A 12,601-nucleotide genomic window follows, 5' to 3' on the forward strand; every position below is an offset into this window, starting at 1 on the left:
AAAGTAACTGCCTTTACTAGGACTTGAACGGTGTAACTCTCGACTTCCAAATCATCTGATTTGGGAAGACGCGTTAACCACTAGACCAACCCGGTGGGTTCTACTAAGGCTACCTGAAAGAAACATATTTAACGTATTACCAGAGAAACTTTCACTCTGGAATAAAAAACGAATTAATGGTGTTTCTGATTAAATTCAAGATACATAAAAACATTTATACAAATCAAATTTTGATTCTTTCTTTAATTCATTTTTCTTTGCAATATATACACACGTTTGATACTCACAAATTTATTTATAGCAGGTCTCCGTGGCGCGAGTGGTGGCTTCCTGGGCATCGAATCCCAGTCAGGCATGGCATTTTCACACACGCTGCAAAATTGTCATTTCATCTCATCCTCTGAAGCAATAATAATGGTGGTCCTAAAGGCTAAGAAAAAAAAACGTAAATTGGATAGTCTAATCTGTTTTTATTGTATTTGCTTTATCATACTTCATCGATAATTTATTTTGAAAAATTATATTTTCTAATAACATTAAAATGATTTTTCGTAGTTTATCTATATGTTTATACGTGTATATATTTTTATAATAATATTAACATTAATATTATACTGTTTTGATGAACTCAAATTTTTTATTATGTAATACAAGTGTTTGGCATTGATTCAAATTTTCAACTAGCACATAGATTAATAATAATAGTTACGTAAAACTTGCATACTAATCACTAGCCTAGAGTAGTTATCTCGAATGACGCATCCGGTAAAATGTAGCACTGAAACGTCGCATTAAGTCAACATTTTACTTTTATTATAATAACTAATGTTATTGTCCGTAATGTTATTTTTTAAATAAGTCTATATAATTATAATTAAAAAAAAGCAACAGATATTTAAAATGTAAAAATAGTTTATTGTTTATTTTTTTTTAAAGTTGCTAAAATAAAAGATAAAAAATTTAATCTTCTATATCCGCAAGTAAAAATAGCAAAACACCCCATAAATTTTAAGAAATAGCTTTCGTAAAAGTAATTTTAAACGTTGTTGTTTTCCACACCTTATAAAAGGTTTTTTGAACATAAATATTCTTGATGATTTACAATATAATAGAAATAACGGAATTTAAAATCTTAGTATTATTTATTTATTTTTAATTTTCACTACGGGATTAAATCCATTAAGATTATTTATGTTATATTTTGAAAATATTAATTAAAACAGAAATATTGATTATTAATTCATCACAGTAAGATATATTATTGAAATACACATTTTGAATACATGTATTATTCAAATTTATAACAAAATCTTTACAATAAAATGTTATTGTTAAATTTAAATTGTTTTTCATAAACCTCATTTTTTCCATTAAAAATAGTTACAAACTTTTTTAATTAATTAGATGGTAAAACGTATTAACACAATGAAAATTTGAAGACATTTAATTTGAATTATTCTTTTATGAATTAATGAATGCACATAACTTTTTTTTTTCTCCTGGGCGCACCATGAGTTGTCGTTATCAGCGCCCGGCCACAAAATTATTAAAGTAAATGGGTTAAAAATTAACTAAAATTTATCTTAAAAATTAAGACTATGTAAACGCCTATGCGGTATGCTAAGTGAAAAATAAAAACAATATTAAAATCTAACATAAAACAATAAGATTTCAAAACGACAAAAGGCAAAAATTTATTACAGTTTTAATAAAATATTTGAATCCAGATGCACGGCCTTAAGAAATCGCAAGACATTAGACAACATGAAAACATTGTTGCCTATGATATTTCGTACGTACAGCCACAGTAAGTCCATGATAAAGTTTAGTGTGCCCTCTTCGCAAAAATATTGGTCAAATAATAACCTCTTCTCGAAGGTTATTCCTCCACGAGGAGCTTCACGGCGACACAGTGTTCTAACTGAATGAAGTTTATTATTAAAGGCAACATTCCATTCACTTTGCCACTCATCATGATTATCCTCTTCAAAAAACAGACAGGATTTGTCGAAACAACACGATTAGTGAAAGGAGGCTGCAAATAGACCTCTTTCGCTGTACGATTAGCGCGTTCTTTCCCTGAAATTTCAATATCTCTAGGGATTCAGCAGAAGCTCACGGTTGTGTTGGAATGTTGGGCTAAGTCTATTTAAGGCCTTGTTAACAGCATACAGCTCCGCGACGAAAATACTGGCGAAGCTGTGATGGTCAAACATGTATGTTGTATTGGCAGCCGCAAAAGCATAACCAACAGAATTATCATATCTAAAGCCGTCTGTATAAACTGTAGCATCAGGATTCATGCTATTTACAATATTAAATTTTTTTTCTCGTAAGGTAACCGGATTCGAGTACTTTTTTTGATATCGACCTAGACAAAAGCAATAATTCAAGATGGAAAACTTTCGAAGGTGAGGGTGGGGGTTGTGAAACGTTGAGTAACAGGAAGTACCGGAGGTCATTGTATATTTCGAGATAAGAAAATCCAATGAGCTCTGATGGCTATAAGAGCAGCAAATCTTGGCCGTTCCTCATATCGATAATCATGCTGGATAGAAAATACCGCATCAATGGTAGGATAATTTACGCTTTAATGCGAGGTGCTTAAGAGCGTATAGAGGGCGGCGTATTGCTCTGCACATAGGATGACGGCTGGTTTACCGAGCTATTAACTATCTTGAAAATATCTTATACTAACTACCATGTACTGCATACTATGTAAATATACGGAGCTATACGAGATGTTTTCGTAAAGGAACAACTTATTGTTTCACCCCTCCTACCAATCTATTTCTCTCGCACACAATGTGCACAGCCATACGCCGCCCGCTATATCATTTAGTTTCTTCTATTCCAAAGAGACAGCACACTACTGTCTATTAGAAGACACATTACGTTCGACGATGCCTGTAGTTTTATGAGGAAGAAAATATACATGTAAATAATGATGCATTTTTTAAAAGAACTTTAAAAAAACTGGTTTATATATTTTTTTAGAATAGTTGTTTAATAATAAAATTTATTATACTTTGATTTTTAATTTGTTCTCAAAAAAAACATGAAGAGGTACAATATGTTACCCGTTTTTAAAATCTAGTTTTTTAAACGTATTACTTTGTTCTACTTACAAGGAAGTATTGTAGTCGCGAAAAATTTCGGTTTTCAGATTTCAACGGAAATAACCATCCCTAAATCCACTTTGACTAGTTTCGGCGTGACGTCTGTACGTACAGACGTATCTGTATCTCGCATAACTCAGAAACGATTAGCCGTAGAATGGTGAAATTTTGGATTTAGGACTGTTGTAAGATCTAGTTGTGCGCCTCCCCTTTTGATTGCAATCGACTGGATCAAAAGTGTCCAAAAAACCCAAAATCCATAAATTTGGATTTTGGACTGCAGTAATAAGCCTTCATTGAGAACTTTTCAATGATATATCATAAGTGATACTTATTTTCGTTGGTTCCAGAGTTATGGCCAAATGAGATTTTAATTAATGAAATATTTGGATATTACAAGGGAAGGGAACATCAGTTCGAATCAGACCATTTCTTTTTTTTAACTTTTTTTTTATTTTAAATTTATTGATTTATTAATAATTATTAATTTCTGACTGTAAAATTACAATACATAATATTTCAATAACCAAAAAAAAAAAAAAAAAAAAAAAAAAATGAAAAAGTCAGAAGTTACGGTGAAATAAAATTTTATATACTTTTAAAAACTTTTAAAAATATATACATATAATTAATAGGTGTACAAGAAAGTCATGAAGTGTCCACATTACATTTTTTTTAACATGAAAACAAATTCAAATTGAGAATAAAAGATGCTTATAATAAAAACTGTACGTTTTGCTCCTACTTTTATACAGTACTTATATGATTTACTTACAAATAATCTATTTTACTTTCCCGGAAAATGGCTAAATTAAAGGGGAAAGTATGGTAATCATATCTAAATTGGGGTATCGGATTTTCTGTTTATCTTTGCGTTTTAGGATTCAACTAGTTCCATTTAGACAAAAAAAAGCAACATATTTATGTGCTTACCGTATATGTGTCGCACAGCTTTTAGCCTCATATCTCAGGACTAAACCAACCGATTTTCTTAAAATTTGGCTTAAATGTTTTTATATTTTTTGAGGCATTATTACATTTTTTTCTAAATTCAAAAAGGGGGAATACCACGAAGAAACCAAATTAAATCTTCTTCCAAGGCATTTTAGTGAAAACTTTATAAAAATAAATTTTATATCCACAATGCATGTATAAATAATCCAGAAAAACGTTTTCAAAAAATCAACCCCTCTCTTAAATTGAAATATATTGTTTATGTTCTTTTGCTCTATTTCCCTTCGATTTAAATATTTTTCAATTTTTTTTTTTAATTATAGACCCGGGACCTAAAATAAGATATTTTTTAAACTTAAAAAGATATTTTTTTAAACTTTTCATTATCTTATTTTAGCTTTTTTTTGAAAAGTATGTACATGAATATACATAATATATACTATACATGAATATTTAAATAAAGAACCTTCCTTCAAATTTATTTCAGACCTCTAAAAATAAATATATATATATATTTTTTTTTTTTGCTCTTAACCGTTTTAATCTTTTTATTAATAACCAGGAAAGTCATGCAATAATTTGTCAGCTTTTTGAAAACTATTCCTCTTATAAGTTAGCTCTGATATCTTCCCTTTTTCGATATCTTTTCTAACTTTACTATCTAAAAAGGAAACATACCAGCTGTTGTAAGTTTTTCAAGAAGATTTTGGTATGGGTAGCACCACTTGGAAGCAGATTCAAAAGATTCGGAAGTGTGTATGTGGACATTTTACTCCGTAACCCAGTAATAATAAGAAAAAATAATCTGAACGTGTAAATAGACGAATGCTTTTTTTAAATGTGAAAACATAATATAGGAACGGTTTACTCTCAGGAGTAGGTGTCTGCGAAAATTTTCAGAAAAACAAAAGAATGTTTCGTATATGCGGTCCCCGATCGAATGAAAGACACGTTACTAAATGATATAAAGGAGCCAAGTCCGGGCAGTATGGTGGATGATCATACATTTCCCAACGAAAACGCTGCAGGAGCTTATTTGTTTCAGCTGCAATATGCGGCCGAGTATTGTCATGGAGAAAGACAATTCCTGATGACAACATTCCTCTCCGCTTATTCTTATTCACCCACCATATATATCCCGGATTTAGCTCCATCCGATTTTCACCTCATTGCTCACATGAAACGCTGGGTAGGAGGACAACATTTTGGCAGAGACATCGAGTTGCAGACCAGCGTAGAAACATGGTTCAAAACACAGGCGGCTCTGTTCTATGACGAGGGTATTGGAAAGTTGGTACCACGCTACGACAAATGTCTAAATCGGAATGTCGACTATGTAGAGAAATAGCGTAACTATGTAAGTACATGTTACAAATAAAAAAAAATGTAATTTTCACCGTGGTTTTAATTTCGTGACCGATCGGACCTTGAAAAAAAAATAACCCTTGTACATTAGTATTTATTTTAATTCGGTTTTTGTTTTTCTAACAAAAGAAAAACCTTTCCATAAAAATAAATTATATAATTTATAACATTTATTACTTCCGTGTACGAAGTAAAGATCACGAAAAATTTCGGATTTCAGATTTCAACGGAAATATCCATTTTGACCATCCCTGAATCCACTTTGACTAGCATCGACTTCGTGCGAACGTACGTATGTATTTTGCATAACTCAAAAACAAATATACGCAGGATGTTGAAATTTTGGATTTAAAACAATTGTAACATCTAGTTGTACACTCCCCTTTTTATTGCAATCGAACGGACCAAAACTGTCCAAAAACAGCCCAAATTCCAAAAACTTTGGATTTTGACAAAAATCCAAACTTTTGATGACAATAAGTGGTACTTATTGTCACTGGTTCCAGAAATATAGACAAATAGAATGTTAATTAATGAAATATTTAAATCTTACATGGGGAAGCCACATCGGTTCAAAATCCGACATCTTCTCCTTTTCTTTAACTTTTTTTTTTAATTTAAATATATTGATTTAATATTAATTATTAACCTCTGATTGTAATTAAAAAAAATTACAATAAATAATAACAAAAAATATGGAAAAATATCAGATGTTATTAATGAAATAAAATTTTAAGTACTTTTCATTTAAAAAAATATTTGTATATGTAATTTAATAGACGTACAAGGAAGTTAAGTGATGTCAATATCAGATTTTTGTTATATAAGCATAAATTTGAATGAAAATAAATGTTTAATTTTTCTTTCAGGATTAATCAAAGAGCGTAAACAGAATTACACAGATAAACCTAATCAATTAATTAATATATTTGTTTTTAACGAATTTTTTACTTTAATATAAAGACATTATCTCCATTAAAAAAAGTGATTAATTAAATACATTTTTATGAAAAAAAGGAAAAGTTAATAAGATTTAAATGTTTGATATCCTGTATTTAAAAAAAGATTATATTTCTTTTTTCTTTTATTTATTTATCAACAAAATATAAAAAGTCAAAGTTCAGATAAAGGAAAAAGTTAACATCGTGAAAATCCGGATACAGCTTTTCTTGTCCACATCAGAAGATAAAATCTTTACTTAATCTTTTCACAAAAGCTAAAGAAGCACATTTTCAACATAAAAGAAAAAAGTTTACGACAGAGTTTCTTTTATAACTCGTCTATCTATTAATCATTCAGTAAATTATGTAGTACAATAATAATAATAATGAACATACGAGTATAAACGTAAGCTAAGACTCAATTTAGCGTACAGTCTTTATGTCTAACCATTTTTTTTTTTTTTTTTTGTTCTAACCTTTCGAAATTTTTTTTTCAGCAACTTTTTGCAGGTTAAATATTATTTTTTTATTTATTAAACTATTTGAATTGTATACTAACTATTTCAGAAAGGATCATTTCTACATTTTTTTATATATTAAAATTAGTAAATCAAAGAAAAAGTTTTTAATAAAAATAAATAAATTATAAATTATTATTTCAATATCAGTAATTGTCCATTTTATCAATTCTTCCTTTATTTGTCCTTACGATTTTGTCCTCTTTATTTTTTAAGTTCATTATTTTAATTTATTTTCATTCCTTTCTCCAGGGCTGTTAATCATTTTTGAATCATCTATGTGTGTAAGTGTGTGTCATCAGCTAGAATTATCACATCATCAGCAAATCTTATGAATTTTATTTTTTGTTCTTCTTGAAGGAATAAATACTAAGATCTCAATTTTTATCACATAGATCAGATTTGATAACAATTGAGACTTTCGTACTGACATGACGTATAACGTTTACATTATGTTACCTTTTGACGATCAGTTGTTATATTTATAATTTTTATTTTTTAAATTCAAGTTAGTATAATTAATGATATGTGAAGTAAATAATTATAATTATAACACATAAAAATTCCTGAGGATGGATTACTAATCCGAAAGCGCTCGAACATACTATTAAGGATGGTTGATAAGTGGTTGATATATAATTTACTTATATAATAAGTAAACTTATATATCAATACCAACGGGTCATGATTAATAAAATTAATTTAAGCTATAGAACTTCTGTGGTTTCTTATTAAAACATTGTTTCTTGTAGTTTTCACAGGCCTCTTTTGAAACTAACAACACCATCCAGGGGGTTCTGCAGAATCCACCGGGTTGGTCTAGTGGTTAACGCGTCTTCCCAAATCAGCTGATTTGGAAGTCGTTACAGCGTTCAAGTCCTAGTAAAGCCAGTTATTTTAACACGGATTTGAATACTAGATCGTGGATACCGGTGTTCTTTGGTGGTTGGGTTTCAATTAACCACACATCTTAGGAATGGTCGAACTGAGAATGTACTGTACAAGACTACACTTCATTTACACTCATACATATCATCCTCATTCATCCTCTGAAGAATTATCTAAACGGAAGTTACCGGAGGCTAAACAGGAAAAAGAAAGAAAAGGGGGTTCTACAGAGACCGAAACAAATGATAGTCTGATGGTGCCAAGTCCGGAATATATGGTGAATGCATTTAAAACCTCCCGCTCAAGTTCTCTCAATTTCTGACGGGTCGTTAAAAATGTTTGCGGTCTAGCGTTATCAGAGTGGTATATGTCCCCGTTTCTATTAACCGGTTCAGGCCGTTTCTTTTGAATAGCTAGGTGCAATCACGCTAATTGTCATCAGTACAGGTCTGAGTTTATCGTTCTGCGGCAGCAGCTCGAGATGTTCGATCCCCTTCCAATCCATCCAAACGCATAGCATACCTTCCTGGGCGTCAGTGTGGGAATTTCCACAGCCTGTGAAACTTCTCCTCGCTACGACCACGATATTTATCTCACATTGTTGTCGTGGGTTATCCACTTTTCATCGCTCGTGATCAAACGCTTAAGAAATGATTCGATTTCGTTACATTTCAGTACAGATTCGCAGGTAGAGATTCGATCGAGTAAATTTTTCTAAGTCAGATCATATGACACCTAAACGTCGAGTTTCTTTCTGTAATCAGCTTTCTACAAATGGTTTAACACTGTTAATGGTTGTTTAATGTCATTGGCGATGTCATTACTGCTTAGATGCCGGTCTTCCTCGAATTTTGCCAGTGTACGCTAAGGTATATCGTGCGCTAAAGGCTGAGTACCTTTTAGACTACCTATTATATTTTTTATCGTATCTTCAATGTAAATGTTGGAAAATCAAGTGAGAGAAAATTGTGAAGATTCTTTAACAGAAACAAGTAGAATGGAAGACAAAAGGTTAATTAAAGAATTATATATGACAAGTAGCAGCAATAAAAGTAAAAAATATTACTGGCTGGATGGGTTTAAGTTGCGGTGAGGTGTTAGGCAAGGAACTCACTATCACAGATGCTGTTCAATATTTGCGTTGAAAATATTTCTGAATATTTTGCAAAAACAGATTATCTGTTTTTTTTTTTTTTTTTTTGCTTAAAATAATATATCGTATTTCTCTTCCTTTGTGTAATTTCTATCTTTTTTTATGTTTTATGTTTCAGAAATTTATGTTTATATTTATTGAACTGTGTTTTATATGATAATTACTTTAAATATTATTTATATCCTTTCATGTTATAGTAAAATTATATTTTTACTATTCATTTGTAACTTTACAATTAATGAGTATAGAAAGAATTATAATATCAAATACAAAAAGATGAATAATAAAATAAATTTAAAACGTAAATAATTCAAAAGAAAAACAAAGATAATCTCAAATATTTTAAATAAATATTATTTGAATACTGAATTCAAATTAAATTTAACTACGGTTAGCTCAATACTATGAAATACGCTTTTAACCCACTTTAGCTAATTTCTTTAGATCTATTCGAATTATGTGATTTGGCATAATTCCAGAGCATATTCTCCGTTACCTAACAATTAGATTTTCCACTATAAAACAGACAAAGAGCTCGTTCAACCGTGCAAATACTCGCACAAATATACATTCAAACGATATCCTATTCAAAAACAGACGAACAAGGATTATATAGATTTATTAAGAAGTAAACAAGACTCAAATCCTTAAATAATTCAAAAGCAACTGGGAAAAACGTAACAGTTAAATCAGCATCTAATCATTCTAGTTAAAAACTTATAAAAGGTCAAAAATATTGTTGATTTAAGATAAAGATCTAGGACAATCTCACTACGAAAAAAGTATATATTTAACGAATATAATTTTTTTTTTTTTCGATTATATATCTGCCTGCTTTTATAGAATTCAATTAATTTCTGAGTTTAAACGCATATATTCAAACTAATCTCCTTTTTCTTTTTCACGTTAATCTTTTTTTAAATACTAAGCGTTTTTCTGTTGTATTATTTAAAGTTAAATTAGTTATTTTTAAAAACGTTAAATTAATTTCAACTTGAATTTATTTTTTAATGAATCACTTTTACTGTTATTGAAATTCCCATAATGGATCAATAATAAAGTCTCTTTTATTTAATTACTCAAGTTTATATTTTTAATAATGTAATTAAATTACAATAAAAACTATTTGCTATTCGTATTAAATTACAAAACTTAAATTTTTGTAAAAATAATAGGCTCATATAGTTACTTTATTTTAAAATCTTTTTCAATTGAATCAAGTTTAAACCTACTTTGTAAATTATAGAACTGTTTACTTCTGTTAGCAAATATCATAATTATAAAGTATCTAACAGGAAGTCCAAACTAGTGAAAGAAGAGTGGATTAAAGAAAAGTATTCAGAAATGGAAAGAGAAATGAGCATTGGTAAAATAGATGGAGCAAACAGGAAAGTTAAGGAAAATTTTGGGGTACATAAATCAAAATCTAATAATGTGTTAAACAAAGATGGTACACCGATTTATAATAAATACGAAAGACTAAGTCGATAGGTGGGTGGAATATATTGAAGAGTTATACGGAGGAAATGAATTAGAAAATGGTGTTATAGAGGAAGAAGAGGAAGTCGAAAAGGATGAATGGGGAGAAACAATACTGAGATCTGAATTTAAGAGAGCATTAAAAGATTTGAATGGCAGAAAGGCTCTTGGAATAAACGGAATACCTGTAGAATTACTGCGTAGTGCAGGTGAGAAAGCGATTGATAGATTATACAAACTGGTGTGAAATATTTACGAAAAAGGGGAAGTTCCATCATCCCAAACCCGTAGGAGAAGACACCTTGAGACGCTTCTGGTCACCACACCCCCCTCCGCCGTTTTGACCAAGATGGGCTTTAACGGGAGGAGAAGTTCCATCAGACTTCAAAAAGAGTGTTATAGACATGATACCAAAGTGTTATAGTCATGTTAAAGTCATGATACCAAAGAAAGCAGGAGCAAATAAATGTGAAGAATACAGAACAATTAGTTTAACTAGACATGCATCAAAAATCTTAACTAGACTTCTGTACAGAAGAATTGAGAGGAGTGTGGAAAAGTGTTAGGAGAAGACCAATTTGGTTTCAGGAAAAGTATACCGACAAGGAAAGCAATTTTAGGGCTCAGATTAATAGTAGAAGGAAGATTAAAGAAAAACAAACCAACATACTTGGCATTTATAGACCTAGAAAAGGCATTCGATAATAGACTGCAATAAAATGTTCAACAGTTAAAAAAATTAGGGTTCAAATACAAAGATAGAAGAACGATTGCTAACATTTACAGGAGCCAAACAGCAACAGTAACAATTGAAGAACATAAAAAAGAAGCCATAATAAGAAAGGGAGTCCAACAAGGATGTTCCCTATCCCCGTTACCTTTTAATCTTTACATAGAACTAGCAGTTAATGAAGTTAAAGAACAATTTAGATTCGGAGTAACAGTACAAGGTGAAAAGATAAAGATGCTACGATTTGCTGATGATATAGTAACTGCTGAGAGTAAAAAAGATTTAGAAAGAACAATGAACGTCATGGATGAAGTCGTACGCAAGAACTACCGCATGAAAATAAACAAGAACAAAACGAAAGTAATGAAATGAAGTAGAAATAACGATGATGGACTACTGAATGTAAAAACAGGAAGAGAAAAATTATGGAGGTAGAAGAATTTTGTTATTTGGGAAGTAGAATTACTAAAGATGGACGAAGCAGGAGCAATATAAAATGCCGAATAGCACAAGCGAAACGAGCCTTCAGTCAGAAATATAATTTGTTTACATCAAAAATTAATTTAAACGTCAGGAAAAGATTTTTGAAAGTATATGTTTGGAGCATTGCTTTATATGGAAGTGAAAATTGGACGATCGGAGAACCTGAGAAGAAAAGATTAGAAGCTTTTGAAATGTGGTGCTGTAGGAGAATGTTAAAAATGAGATGGGTGGATAAAGTGACAAATGAAGAGGTGTTGCGGCATATTGATGAAAGAAGAATTTGGAAAAATATAGTTAAAAGAAGAGACAGGCTTTTAGGCTACATATTGAGGCATCTTGGAATAGTCGCTTTAATATTGGAGGGACCGAGAAAAGGAAAAAAATGTACTGTCAGGCAACGTTTGGAATATGTAAAACAAATTTTTAGGTTTGTAGGATGTAGGGGGTAAACCGAAATGAAACGACTAGCACTAGATAGGGAATCTTGGAGAGCTGCATCAAACCAGTCAAATTATTGAAGACAAAAAAAAAGTATCTGTATAAATAGCAAGATAAAAAAAATAAATAATAACCCACCGGGTTGGTCTAGTGGTAAATCGTCGTCGTAAATCAGCTGATGTCGAAATTTTCATGTTCATATCCTAATAAAGGTAGTTCTTTGTGTTCGGATTTGAATACTAGATCGTGGATAGCGATGTTCTATGGAGATTGGGTTTTAATTAACCACACGTCTAAGGAATGGTCGGCTTAAGTTTATTCAAGACTACACATTTACCGGTACAGTTACATTACACCGATAAGTCGTTAATGACTTTAACTGCTGATACGACTATAAATAAAAGGATAATAAAGAGAAAATAAATAAAATATAACTCAAATAATTTTTAAAACATGACTGAATTTACAATTAATTACGAATAATAATAATAATGAACTTTTTAATATTGTGTAATTAAATACAAAATTATAAT

At 30.4% G+C, this 12,601-nt stretch overlaps 1 long non-coding RNA gene across 1 annotated transcript in view; it reads right to left on the reverse strand.

Annotated features, from left to right (window-relative positions):
• Positions 1–292: 292 nt before the first annotated feature.
• LOC142328118 (uncharacterized) overlaps positions 293–12,601 on the reverse strand; it is a 128,669-nt gene continuing 116,360 nt past the window's right edge. The window contains exon 3 of the long non-coding RNA XR_012757192.1: positions 293–430. This is a non-coding gene — a long non-coding RNA (uncharacterized LOC142328118). The remainder of the gene's footprint in view (positions 431–12,601) is intronic.

Source organism: Lycorma delicatula, chromosome 7 (genome assembly GCF_047948215.1).
Source record: "Lycorma delicatula isolate Av1 chromosome 7, ASM4794821v1, whole genome shotgun sequence".
Taxonomy (NCBI): Eukaryota; Metazoa; Arthropoda; class Insecta; order Hemiptera; family Fulgoridae; genus Lycorma; species Lycorma delicatula.